The sequence below is a fragment of the Talpa europaea genome, assembly GCF_964194135.1.
Source record: "Talpa europaea genome assembly, chromosome: 1".
In the NCBI taxonomy this organism is placed as follows: domain Eukaryota; kingdom Metazoa; phylum Chordata; class Mammalia; order Eulipotyphla; family Talpidae; genus Talpa; species Talpa europaea.
In genome coordinates, this window is record NC_140073.1 from 128960370 (window position 1) to 128975688 (window position 15319).

A 15319-nucleotide genomic window follows, 5' to 3' on the forward strand; every position below is an offset into this window, starting at 1 on the left:
AAATCTTAAATAAGAAAATGGATCTCATAACTTTACTATTTTTCAGATCCACAAGGCAACCAATCAATGCTTTCTTATTCCCAACACAAAGCATATCACCAAAGCTAACTGTCCTGAAGGACAGAAAGGCAAGATGGTACATTTGGTTAAGGTGGGACACACTGTACCCATCTGAGAAAGCTAGAATTAGAAGTAGCACAGGGTGATGAAATGCCAGGCTCTAAGAGTATCTGCTACAACCTGAGGTTCATTTCAACTTACTTCATAAACATAATTTGCTGAATACAATCTAATATTAACAGTTAAGAATTGTTCACAAGTAGTCCATGTATAGAAGAAAATATTAGTTGATGTTATGATTTGATATTTTACACAAAATGTTCTTATTTGCTAGATATCATCTGAAATTACTGATGTCTTCCAAAAAAGTGAAAATAGCCAACAGATAGACATAGGAAATATAAACATTATAAATCTATATGAAGGACAAACTTGCCCTTTAAAAATGGAAAGAAGAATATGGTTTTTTTAGTGCGGTTTATAAGTAGTTTTCAAAATTGTGAATGGATAGTCATGAACATAAAAATTGTCTTTAGCTGAATTTGTTAAATTGGAGACAGACAAAAGAGACGAGGTACAGGGAGGTAATATTTATTGAGTACCCACTATGTGAGATTTTTAAATTTGTGTTAATTCTGTATGTTTCACAGCCAACCTGAGAAAAAAATATTGTTTTCTATAAATGTAAGGAAACTGAGATTCTGAGAGGTTAAAGGACTTGTTCAAAGTCATACAGCATGTAAATAGTGAAGTATGGATTCAACTCCCTATTGTCCTGACTTGCATTTCTGTCTTAAAAGTTAAATTTTTAGTAAAATGTAAAATGCTGAAATACTTATAATTGTAAAAAATATTATCCACAAATACATTATCCAAAATACATTATCCATATATACTAGAACATATATTGCTGTATTGTACTTATAAAATATAGGCTTCCATATTTTTATAACCACAATAATATGTACCATAGAATATATTCAACCACATAAAAGGAATCTCTAAATATGTTAAAAGTGATGGTTTTTTTGGCCAAGAGCAAAAGTTCACCAATACTAAAAGTGTACATCAGGGTATTTAATAAAGAGAGGAAAATAATATTTTTTGTGGTCATGTTTTCCAACATTAAGTGTATTTGCCTATCATTTTAATATAAACAGGGTATATTTATATAGCCTAAAGAAATAGGAACCAGATTCTTTATTTTCAAGATGCCAAAAAAATATTTTTTCAAGGATGATAAGCAATAACAGAGAAGAGTGAATAAAAAATATCAAACTTCTATCTGATTCCTGACGAAGATTTTAATTTTATTGCACAAATATGCCATGACAACAGATATATACAGTAGAACCACCCACTCAAACCTGATGCAAGGAAGGGTCTGCCAGGATTCCCATTATAATCCTTGAAGGGAATTCTGATATTTTAATACACATGAAATTGGCATCTAAGTTCTCAGCAAGATACAGTTTTTTGGTGAAAAAAATTTTTAAAAAGAGACCTAGTGTCAGCTGGCTTTAATCAGAAGGCACAGGGCATGCAAGCTCCAGTGAACCTTTATATCTTTTGGTGTCGGGGAGTAGTGCCTGCACTGAACTTGGTAACAATGAGGTACTTTCAGAGACTTATGCCAAAGGAGAGATTTTTATTTACAGGAGCAGCAAGAATATGTAATATTTATAGTCTTCTTTCTATCCATGTAATTAATCACCAAATCTTAATCTATTTTGCTTTTTCATTTTACAAAGTCAAAAACTGTCAGTAATGAAAGGAAGTACTACATAATGATAGAAGTGGGACTCTGGAGTCAGAATGCCTGGATTTTAAACCCTGGTACATTTAATTCTTAGCTATGGGGCCATAGGTAAGCTACTCAACTTCTGAAAACCTCCGTTTCCTTCTCTCTGAGACTAGAGTCTTGTTGTGTTGGGCAATACCACACTGATAAAGAAATGGGAGTCGGGGAGCAGGCTACACAATGCAGGATGCTGCTGAAGAGCAAGATTCTGACCTTTTTATTGATGGAAGAATGATATAGCATCAGTTGTAAAATGGGAAGAAGGAAAAAAGAAAAAGGGAAAGAAGGTAACTAGAAAATGTGCTGACATCTATATTATTGGGGATTGTGAGTCTACTCTCCAGGCACTTCTCATCTGCTTGATGACTCGGTATTGTAATTGAAATCAAGCCCTAGTTCCCCAGCCATGGTTTCAATATTATCAACAAGGTGGTCCACTGATCAGCTTCTGGGGCCCCTTGTTAAAGGTAGGTCCTCACCCCCCTCTCCACCCCTGGGCATTCCTGGTCATACCTCAGGATGCATAGCCTTCCCAGTGTGATCCAGCTTTGTGCTCTTGATTAATTTGAAAGGCACCTTGCAGGGTTGGGCTCCTGTACCTAACCGGACCATTCCGACCTTGCTTAGGATTTAGAACTATAGGTAACAGGGCCTCCCGAGTGGAGCAAGGGGTTAAGACGCAACCTATGAAGATGTCTGTCAGCCTCTTCAGCATGAGTTTGATCCCCGGGCAGGGAGTTAGCCAGCCACACGGCACAACAGGCCTCTCCTGACTCGCCCACTGCTCCACTCAGCAGTGTACTTCAGTCAATCTGCCTGTTCTGTTCCCCACTCTGTCTCTGGTGAATCCTCTCACCACCACCCCCACCTCTGGCCTTTATCCCAGTTCTGTATGCATAAATAAATAAATCTTTAAAAAAAGAAAGAACTGTAGGTAACAAAATGGTGGCCTAACAGGCCACTTAGGATTAGCAGGCCCAGAGAGTCTTTTTAGGATTTAATGAATTAATGCATGTAAGTGCTTAGAACAAATGGCGGGCACTACTAAATGTTGAAAACTAGACAAAAAAGGACACATTGTGCTTACATCCATTCTACATAAATAAATCTATTCTCCAACTGTGTGGTAATGCAAATGTGTGTGTGTGTGTATGTGTAATTACCTGTTTTTTTCTCTAAAGTATAGATCCTGTAAAAATTGTTATGTAAATTAAACTTTATAAAGATGTTAAAAAGACTATATATACTTCTGAGAGTTTTTAATATTACAAACAGAGAAATCTACTATATGCCAAAATGTGTGCAGCTCTTCAGGATGGAGGTAAGAACAAATGAAATACCAAACCCCTTGTTAAAATCAAGCTCATTTTAACTATTAGATATTATGATCCATGTCTAGAGCAGTGCTGTCCAGTAAAAATATGATGCAAAAAACATATATAAATTTTCTAATAAACACATTTAAAAATAAAAATTTTTATTTAACTTATGCATATATATCTGATTATTGTCATTTCAATTAATAATAAGTAGTAAAAATATTAATGGGATATTTTATATCTTTTTTATAGTAGGACATTGAAATCTAGTGTATATTTCACACCTATAGTATAACTAAATTCATATTAGCCATATTTTCATTACTCAATAGCCATATGTGGCTAGTGGCTACTATTTCGGAAGTTAATGAAGTGCAGCGACTTACTTTTCAAGGTTATTGTAGGGTAATGAAAACCTGACACACCAAAATATGTCTTTTTGACAAAAAGAGTAATTTCACTGTATAGACTCTGAAAACTGGTTGGAGATTGCTATTGAAAATATGTTGTCAACTCCCACAGCAAGGGAAACAAAGGCAAAAATAAACAAATGAGACTACATTAAACTAAAAAACTTATTCACAGCAAAAGAAACTTTCACTAAAATGAAAAGACACCCTGCAGAGTAGGAAAAAAATATTTGCACATAATATATCTGACAAGGGTCAGATAAGCTCTACAAATAACTCATACCATTCCACAACAAGCAAACAAATAATCCAATCAAAAATGGGCAGACTCTAAAAATACACTTCTCCAAAGAATACATACTGATGACCAATAGGTGCATGAAAACAACCCTTATCTGATTTATCTCAAGGGAATGCAAATCAAAACCACAACGAGATAACAACTCACACCTGTGAGATCGGCACATATTAAAAAGCCTAGAAGCAAATGTTAGTGAGCATGTAGAGTAAAAGGAACCCTTCTATGTGGTTGTTAGGAATGTAGACTAGTCCAGGCTCTATGAAAATGTTACAGGGCAAACCCCAATATAAAATGGGGTTGCCTGACTGTGGGTCCTCACCCGCGCGCTCGCATAAAGGGGACTTATTAATGCTAAACTGCAGACATATGCAAAAGGTTGATAAAAGGCTTATTTACAAGGGAAGGGAAATGGGAAATGAATAACTCAGGGAGAAAAAGAGGGAGATAAGTTCATAAATGCGTCCTACCTGTTCCGCTGACCTGGAATCCCAATGACCCGCTGAGCTGGTGAAAAACCTAGCACACCTCATGGCCAAGCCAGCGGATGCGCCACATGCCAGTTAAATACCCCAACTGAGAGCCTAGTTGCTTAACTCCGCCCTCAGGTCTTCACAACCTTCCCTTTGGTGATCATGGAATTTGTAGTTTTCAGTGTCCTGGGGGTGGAGTCCACAAAGCCTGTATGGAGTTTGCTCAGGACATCCTTTCCCCTGAACAAAAACAGTCTGGAAGTTTCCCAAAATATTAAAAATAGATTTGCCAAAAAAATCCAGCAATTCCATTCCTAGGTATCTAGCCAAACAATTAAAAAAAATACTAATTGAAATACTATTTCTTTGTTCATTGTAGTAATATTCACAATAGCCAAGTTATGGAAGCAGTGTAAGTGCCCGTGACAAAAGAATGGATTAAGAAGATGGCCTATGCACACAAGGGAATACTACTCGGCTATATATATATATATATATATATATATATATATATATATATATATATATGATGAAATCTTGTCACTTGCCACAACATGGATGGGACTGGAGGGGATTATGCTATACATATTGTCAGAAGGAGAAAAACAAATACTGGATGATTTCATTCATATGTGGAATGTAAGGAAACCAAAGGAACAGAAAATACTTAACCAAAACAAAACTGTAGGGTAAAGTAAAAAGTATCAGGCTTTTCTGCCCTCCCGCCATTAGGAGAGCAGAGGGAACCCTGCGGTCCTGAATGCATGCCTGATGGCGGGCACCTGGAGCAGGGTGTGGGCATAGGTAGATGAGATTCACCTGGGCTGAGACTGGGCTTTAGGGGCGGTGTCATGGGGATGCCAGCAGAAGTTGAGAAGTGGAAAAGCAGGAGAGCAAAGAAGCAGAGAGAATACCAGAGAGCCCAGAAAGAGTGAAGACTTGCTGGGGGCTGGGAGGACTGCCAGCCTCCCAGCCCCCCAGGACCCCTACCTGCCATGTACCCGGTAAATCCCAATAAAAGCCTGAAAACCCGCCGAGGTCTCCAGGGCTCTCTCCTCCTTTACCCCGTCTGCATGGGATCATAGAAAACCTGCTCCATGGCCATTCCTGACCTTACAAAACCTTTGAATTCTGACTGTTGACCTGAGAATACCAGAGGAGGAGGATGGGTGGGGGGTAGGGTGAGGGCCCAATGAACTTCCTGATAATAGGCTCCTGCCAGTTGTACCCCCACTTCATTTCTTGTTTTCTTGTCTCCAATTCAGTTTTCAGGCAGAAAGGCATGGGAGAACCATCTCATGAAGTTGATGGACTCAGCATCCAATCCCAATCATTTAGAAGCTATGTGACCCTTGGAAATTTACATACTTCTTTGGGCCTTAGGCTTTTCAATCGTAAAATGTGATAATGCTACATCTTCCCCAGCTGTTAAGCTTCCTCAATGAGAGCCTGTGGGTAAAGCATCTGAACTTTAACCTGTAGCAGTAGATGCTTAGTGAAGGTATTTCTCATTAAGATTTTATATTCAACTGTTACTAACAAAAAGAATTAAGGGTTATGGGACAACTTTGATACATCATCCCCTGTTGTAGATTTTAAAGATTGTCTTGTTTTTATGTTTTTCACAACTTTGTAAATTAGAATTTACCCCACTTTAGAGATGACTGTGATGAGGCTCATGGAAGTTAAGTGGCTGTGCAAAGTCATGCCATATCATCGACTAGAGCAAGACGTATCTGGCTAAAACTGAAAGAGACCAGTGAGATAGCATAGGACACCTTTTCTATGCTTTTAAGTTTATCTTGTGAATCATGTTATTCTAAATCTAACATTTAAACAATTTCCTTTAAGGAAAATTTAAGCAATAGTTGATCCCATTAAAGCCTTGACTTATCATATATATTAGAATATTTAAAAGTGCATTTATTAACCTGTTCTCTTTAAGTAGTTCAAATAAATTTTTAACTAATTCAAATAAAACTTCTTTAATGAGTAATTATTAAATTCTAGTAAGTTAAATTTATAAATAAGCCAGAACTTAAATTATTTTTTTTAATTTTTTTTTTCAGATTTATTTATTTATACAAGCACTGGGTACAGTCAGAAGCGTGGGAGGGTGAGAGAATTCACCAGAGCCAGAGTGGGGAACAGGACAGGCAGACCGGCGAAATACACTGCTGAGGGGAGCAGTGGCCAACAAGAGATGTCTGCGTGCCATGTGGGACCCTCAGCCGGGGGCCGGGGATCGAACCGGTGCTGCAGAGACTGCGGGCAGCTTCACAGCCCAGCGCTCAACCGCTGCGCCACTGGGGAGGCCCCAGAACTTAAATTATTTTAAAAGCTTCAATACTTAATATAAAATCAGTAATATAAAATCCTAAATCTAAATCAATTCAACTACTTATTTCACATTAGATTTACCTTACAACAATCATTTGTTTTATAGTTCATAAATATACACAAATTATTTCTTATTTAAAAAGTTGTAGTATTATGGTTTGGACTCTTTTGAGTTGTTTTTTTTTTTTTTAATGATAAATTCAAATTCTCCAAGAGTTGGGAGATGTTTGACACAAGGGAAAGAATTACCATCACAAGTAACTGAGGCAATTACATGATAATTGGAGTAATGTTGAAGAGATTCTAACTCATGACTGATAAGATTCATTGTACTCTGTTTATAATTGTTGTATCTGTGGTTCCATAACTCACAAAAGAAGTGACCTTTATGATACCAATGCTGGCCGGTCTCAGTTCCATTTTCCCTTGGCCAATAAAATGAAACAGAGTTTGAGGAGAAGGAAAGAAGTTTAATTTGTCAACAATTGTGAAAGGCAGCAGACCAGAGTCTGAAGGACCCCTGTCCCACTCTGGCAGGGGGCTGTGGTATTTATATAGGGTTACACAGGAGTAGACGGCAGAGTAGGTGGGGATCAGCATCTCCATCCGCATATTCTGGTTGAGCCAGCTTGCCTTGCCATCATGTGGTAGTCAGCAATTCCGATTGGGGTTCCTTGCCCTTGGAATGTAAGAAGTTAAAAAATAACAACAGCAAAACAGGGTTTATTAAAGTAGAGGGAAAAAGGAAGAAAATTGGGAGTGCTTGTCTGGTGAGGCATAAACTTTACTGCAGTATCATCTATGCCCATTTTCCTGGGTTCCTGTTCACTAAAAATGACATATCCTTTTAACTTTAAATAACTTTGAAATTTGTATAAGCTTTGAATTTAATATAGTCTCCCATTTTTGTATTCTTTGGACTATATAATGCATATGGATATTTGATGTGATATTTAATTAAATTTTAATGTACTGTCTTTGTCTTCCTGGTGGCCACAACTTATAGGGTCATTCTAATGCCATGACTCCTTCAGCCAGAAATGCCTTTTTACAGATTTATTTGACATTCATTAATTTCTTGGTTGTTCATTGATACAATAAGTGAGTCAAATAAACCAATTTGTTCAAGAAGAGTGAGTTTTATTCTCTGTCTTTAGAACATTTTAGATTAACCTTTTTTTTCTTTTTTCTTTTTTTTTAAAGATTTATTTATTTATTTATACAAGAACCTGGGGTACAGGCCAGATGCGCCAGAGGGTGAGAGGATTCACCAGAGACAGAGCGGAGAACAGAACAGGCAGACTGACGAAATACACGGCTGAGGGGAGCAGCGGGCGTGACAGGAGAGGTCTACTGCACCATGTGGGACCCTCGCTGGCTGGCCGGGATGGAACCAGCGCTGCAGAGGCTGCGGACAGCTTCACAGCGATGTGCTCAACCACCTGCACCCCCAGGGGAGCCCCAAACTTTTTTCTTTTTGTGTAACAACAGAGACTTGTGAATTTTCATAAATTTTATGTTTTTCAATAACCATAATTAAAATTCTCCTTTTGATGTTCACATTGTAGCAGTTTTGGCTAGTGGGAAACCTTTTAATATTGGGACTTGTGTCCTTTTGCTATGGTCCCAACTATCTTGGAAATGGGTTTGTTTCTTGCACTAGATGTTCAATTGGCACATGTCATGGCTTCTGATTTAAAATTAGCCATTTGTTTAGATTATACTCATGTTTCATTAGGGAAAAAAAAAAAAACAGTGCCAGAGATCATAATCTAGACACTAAGACAAATCACACTAACACATACTGCTTGGGTCATTTTACTGGACACAGGAATATATCATATTCATGTTTATGATTTAATTCTAACAACATAGGGTTTCTATACTTTCTTAATTCTAAAAATCATATCTCCATTCCTCTTTATATGAAAAGCATAGTCCTTTGAGAAAATCAGTAAAATTCTTATCTGACAATCTTAAGTTTTTCTTTCAAAATAACAATGCCAATAATAATAAAATAACACTCCTGATTGAAGTTCAAAATTTTCTGTGCAGTCTATTCTGTCCTTAAAATGCACCCAACTAGACAATATATAAAGGTGGGGGAGGGCAGCAGGAGCCATCTGTCCCCTGGGAAGAACATCTTATCATTAATATTGTTACAACTGTTGGTGCAAGTTATAATAAAGAGCAGACTGGCTGTTAGTCACTTGCATAATTGTTTCTAAATTCTTTTGAGGCAAGACACCCTTCTTGCCTGAACCCAGGTTATCCCTCTCCCCAAACCCCCACCTGACACCCCCCTATGCACTGCACCAGCTATGCACAAACCTCCTTATTCTCTAGTCATTCACAAATTCTCACTCAGTTTGGCCATATAAGGGCTTCCCTGGATAGTTCCTGCAATAGTTTTAGTTCATTTTTAACTTAAAGATATCGGTGTATGTGCTGCTGAAGGTTTGGAGTTCTTAGAAGGTGACTGCTTTCAGTCACTTGTCTTTTCCTGCTGGCAGAGATCACCTCCTACAAGGGGGAGAAGTCCACATTCCCTCTGCACCTTGAGAAGATAGGAAAACTTGAGCAGCTCAGTATCTGAAATTTTGTGCATGAGTTTCATTTCATCACCATCTGGTTCATCTACAATGAGATAATGTATATTTATAAGTGCAAGATTTATATATTTCAGTTCTGGCTGGCACACAAAAAAAGAAAATCTGCTTCCTACTATTTAATTTCTAGTGATATTAGAACCGTCATATTTTCATGTATTCAAATACATAACAACTTTTCTAAATCTGGGGCTGATATTAAAGCTTTTAAATTTATCTTGCTCCCTTTTCGAAAGCACAAACACTTTTCTTTTTTACACTAAGATACATTCCTCATCAACACAATATTCATGCGATGTATTGTTATAATGAAGTTTGCAGAATAAAGACCCAAAAGAATTCATAGTTAGATTAGCAAAAAAAAAAAAAAAAAAACCCACAGATTTTTGAGTTTTTATCAAAAATCCTCTTGACTCTTATCATGAAAGTATATAATTTTAATGCATGTAACTTAACACATAATATATAAAATTATACAAATATATGGCATATATATGATTCTTTAATTAAAGATAGCCTTCACAAAGAATTCAAGTTTTTCAGCATATTTACCCCATGCTTCTTAAATTTATAATTCTAAAATCTCATTTTAAAAAGAAAACCTAGAGTTTATCAATATTTTATATTATAAAATGTAAATAGTAGGAACCTGTATCAGTAAAATTTTATATGGCACATTTAATTAAGTTTCTGTTAGAACTCATTAAGAATCAGGTTTTTCTACTTGTAACACATTATATTATATTTTCATTATAATCTATTTTTATAGAACATTAATATAAGATTTTAGATATTTAATTTTCAAGTAAAAATCCACTTCTTTTATGGTTTCCAAATATGCCAGGTCCAACATTCCCACTTCTGCTTTTTATTAAATACATTAAACCCACAAAACAAGGTCATTTAAATTTAGGGAAAAGCATTAATTTTCAGTTTTAGTGTAGATCATAATTTATTAATTTGTGATATTTAAAAGACATATAGATGAATCATTAACCAAGAAGGGAAGGAGGGAGAGAGTTGACTTGACATCCACCTTTTTTAGAATCAAGACTTTCACTAAAGATAAAAATTTAAAGCTGCCGCTTCTTTCTTTCTATCATAGTTTCCGACTTATTCCTTACACTGGGGACTATTCATTTCATTCTAACGTTTAACTTCTTTTTTGTTAAATCCCACTTTAAATCTAGTGGGATCAGGTGAAAGACTTACTGGCTTAAGTATAGATTTTAGCCTCAAACATAGGTATTCACAATGTCATCTGTTTGGCTGGCTGGAAACACAATTAAAACCTCCTGGCAAAATAATCAAATACTAGCTCTTCACATTTCATAATGGAGCCAGTGGAAACTTCATGATATCAATTGGGTATTTCTAAGTTTCATTCAGATAGTGATTCCTGAGACCCTAAAATCTAACAATGTCATTTTTAATTCAATAATCGTATAATGCACATATCAAATACACCATTTCAAGCTCTTCTCAAAAGAGTTGCTTCACATAGACATATTTAAATTTCAATATATATTCAAGCTTTATTTTGGAATAGGATACCTTCAATGTAAACCACTCTATTTGCTCTCTCCTTTTGTCATGAGATTTATTCCGAGAAAAGAGTTACCATAACTTACTTCTAATTTTTCCAAAATTTAAGATTTAGCTGGTGGAGATACAAGTTCAACAAAAATAGACTTCTGTGGAGGTATCAGAAATTTTCAAAGTCCATTATCTGTAGAATATGTCCTCTCAGGGACCAAATATCTGGGTAAATAATAGTTTCAAGTTAAGATTCTTTTTGAAAATGTTTCTTTTTTCATGCAGATATTTTATAGGTATCTAAAACTTTTTCATCTTGATCCCTTCCCTTATCTTTTATTTCCCTTTTCTTTCTTCTTCCTGCCTCCCTTTCTGTGTCCTTCCTCTCATTCTTCCTGTTCTTTTCCATCCTAGTGGACCTTTTCAACTTTGGCCTATCTCTAATGGAAGTAATTGAGAATACATCTTTGGTAAGTAAGTCTCAGCTTCCAACAGACCAAATTAACTTTAAGACTGAAATTTTCATTGTTGTTTCTTGTATTTTTGAAAAATAAAAAATACACAATTGTCTTGAGAGCCAATTATGGGCATTGCTGGTACAATAGTTCTAAATTTTAGAGACTGAGGACCACAAAAAGTCCAAGATTATTGAAATATAGACCGGATTCCTCTACTAATCCTTGAACCAAGGAGAGCTCAAGATATGTTGATCTAGACTAGGAAATAAGTCAGGATACACAATTTTTAATTGTTCATAAGAGAAAAAAATAATTATGTGTCTGGATGGCATAGGGGTTAGATGAACTCAGTATATTTTCACAACTAAAATGACAACACATTTCCGAACTGACTTCAGGGATGAAGCCTACTCAGATCTGAAAGTATATAAGCTAAAATATATTCTTCCACAGCTAAAGTGATATAAAGAAGAAAGGGAGAAACTAATAATAATGGAGTTTGTATATTTTATGCAATATGAAGCTTTATTTATTATTAGGGAGAAGGATGTGTGCATGCACACACACACAGTGACTTCTCTGCCAAGAATAAAGTTAAAAAGATGATGTAAATTTTTCAGGATATTATGAAATCCCCCATGATACTCTTGATTGCCCATTTCCAGAAAGTTTGAGAGAACAGAGATTGAGTCCAAGACTTCTCACTTTGTGGTTCAAGGTTAATCAAACACCCAATGGATGCAACAGCACTGAGACCAGGTGGCAGAAGGTCCTAGTGGAGCCCATATAAGGGGAAAAGATGACCAGGGCAAAAAGTAGGAGAGTCTCCTCTGATGATTTAGACCCCCAAACCAAAGCCACGTGTCTTGCCATTCTGATACACTGGGGAGAAGAACTGCTTGCATATTGAAGAACTAGATCTTCAAGATTAATAAATGTGGGACTTGGGCAGTTTTTCCATAGGGTTTCCAACAGCATCCATACAAAGAATATCTTAAGGTCCATTCAAATTTGACAAGCAGCAGAGACCCACATCGAGGATAAACACAGAAAGAACTGGATTTAGTACCTCTGAGGTCTTAAGTAAGCAGGCAACTCAGTGCCTGTCCTTAGGAAAAGCACATGGGTGGTGGTTGTATCTTCAGGATGCACAGAGCTTTGACGTGACACAACTGCTCCAGCCCCCCCCCCCCCCCCTGAAATATGGGCAGTGCTGCAGCCAGTGGAGAAGGACAGATCTCCAGAGGACAGCTGATATCGAGGAGCATAAAGGATCAGAGTCTGGCATAGAGGGAAGTCCTTAAATGGCAGCAAGAAAACTTGTAGGACTCTAATATATAACAAGTGGACTCAACTAATTTACCATCCAGTGTCCCAAGTTGTACAGTCATGACCTTTTTACTGACCATAGTTGGTAAAGTCTGATATCTTGAGGAATGCATGCAAACGTTTTGGTAACATGACTACTTGCTTAATCAATTATAACTTGATATATATTTACAGCCCTTTTCAAGTATTTTAACAAACAATTTCCAGCTGTAGTAGTATTGTATTATATGTGTGTGTGTGTGTGTGTGTGTGTGTGTGTATATATTTCATTTATGTAATATTCCAGGTTTGGAACTTTAAGAATGTTTCTACTTTTTATTTACATTTAAATGGTATAGTCACAAATGTATTTGTAGGTATATCTCTATAGATAGGCTTTTGTTTAAAACCTCAATTATTTACCAGTGGGGGGGGTGGTTATAGTTATTTTTTCATTTTAGCAAGTTTCTATAGTTCACAGATCACCTTAATGCTAATTCCTTATTTTTTATTCTATATTTAAAAAATTAACTGTTTCTTTAGTGTGTAGTATATCTTTTAAAAAGCATTGAAAGAAAAAAGCATATAAATGTTTACTGACTCAATGCTGGGTCACTTTATTCCATTCATATCATACTTATGATACTAAAATCTATTTTCACATCAGTATTTGACACTGATAAACCAACTTTTTTATAATAAATTTTATTTTTATATTCCCCATACAATTGCAACCGCCCCATTCTGACCCCAATCCCTCCCCTCCCGCCCCCCACCCCCCAAAAGTGCCAATTTTAACAAATTTGAGAAAAGAATTTTTTCAATCTGAAGAGGCTGCTCATTTCAGTTATCAAAAGATGTCACTACTTCAAGTAGGTAACTATCAAATTTGTCACAAATATCCAAATCATTTTAAGAAAGAGAATTTCAAGTCCTTTATTTGTCATAATTATGACCTCTAGATACTGCAGGAAATTTCCATTTCTATTCAATATTACAGACAAACTTATCTACCACATGAACTGGTAGTCATACCACAATACGAATGTGCCTTTTTACAAAAAGAAGGCCTTTTTTTTAATGCATTTTGGAAGTAAATTAAGTATTAAAATTCATGCCCAGATTTTTTTTTCATAAAGCTGTCAACTTTTCCTTACCTTAAAAGTAAACTATGTGAGACAAGAAAAATAAAAGCTAGACAAAGGAACACCCAGCCAAAAATTCTGAATTGGAAGAAGGCTGAGCTCTTCTATATGGGGGCAAATTGCCCAGTTGATATTGAGAGAATTCTGCTCTGTAACAGTCATTTGATATCATTTATATTCATAGTTCTCCCAACAACTTTGTTTAGGAGTTATGATTACAGATGAAGTCACTGGGGCTTAGAAATCTTCAGAACTTTACCCAATAATACATAGCAGTGAGGGTAGGTATCTCTGTAAATTATGTCATCCAAGTAGGGTTCAAGTTGTGAGCCCTGCTGCTCTCAAATACAGCAAGTTCAGCAAGAACTCAGACTGCTGGCATGTCAGAATAGATCTGCCTTGCTACCACAGAGCTCCTGCTCTCCTCAGAGAAAGACCCAGGAGCCTGGGAAAATAAGAGTAAGTATCTGTACACAATTCATACCATCCCAATACAATAATTATATTAAATTAGAAACTACTAGGAAGATATACATCTGTTAGATCATCAACTTTCTTCCTGTGTTGAAAAATAATGTAATCCGGAGAGGCACTAGGTCTCCTATTCAAGCAGAGAGGATAATCAAGGTGTAGTTCTTTCCCATCCTCACGTGTTCCCTCAGTTTATTTACTCCCCTTCCTCTGCCCCAGGTCCTACTTCACTTGACTTCTTTAGGTAAGAAATGAAGGAAGAAGAGGCGACATATAATGGTGGTCCTGTCAGTGAAAGAACCTCTGAAATAAAATCAGGTATTATGTAATGAATTTTAATGCTATATTATTTCCCATGCTATACAAAAAGCTTTCCCTTTTCAACTTTGTGGCATTGCTATTTAAATTAAACCTTGGGGGGGGGGGTGTTTTGCAATTTAAACCTTTGTGTGTGTGTGTGTGTGTGTATTTTGTGTTTCCATACCTATAGTAGACAATCTTCCTATTCAGTTGGAAGAATTCATTCCTTTGGGCAAGTTTCATGACAAAGAAGTAATGTTCAGTCTTGGTTTCCAAAATGGGCTACTGAGACCTATGTCAGAAAGCCAAAGCTTCCATATGTAGTATTTTGAGGACTGAACAGGTTGAGACTCCAAAAGCAAAGTCCTGAAGGAACAGGATGGAAAGACTACCCACAGATGATAATCCACTAACCACCCCTCGAGGGGTGAGGAGAGAGGTTGCTTCATTTTGCTGTAACAGCAGAGAGATGAACAGGAGCGAATGCTCCAGGTCTCCACTCCAGTTCTGTCCAACACTGACACTCAAAGTGACTTTGGAAATGAGCTGCTGACTCACCAACAGTACCCTTCTGACCAGTCACTGCACAGTGGGGTTCCCCCATTTGTGCCTATGATGAGGAGATCAGTGAGCTGGCCAGGCTGCCTTTTGAACAGGGCCTGGCAAGGATGTTTAGAGATTGTTTTCTACAGGTGATAACTATCTGCATCCTAAAATGCACGCCCTTTGAGTGATCCCACATGGTCCAATTCTTTTCCATGGCTAGTGACTGTCAGTTCCCTAGAACAGAG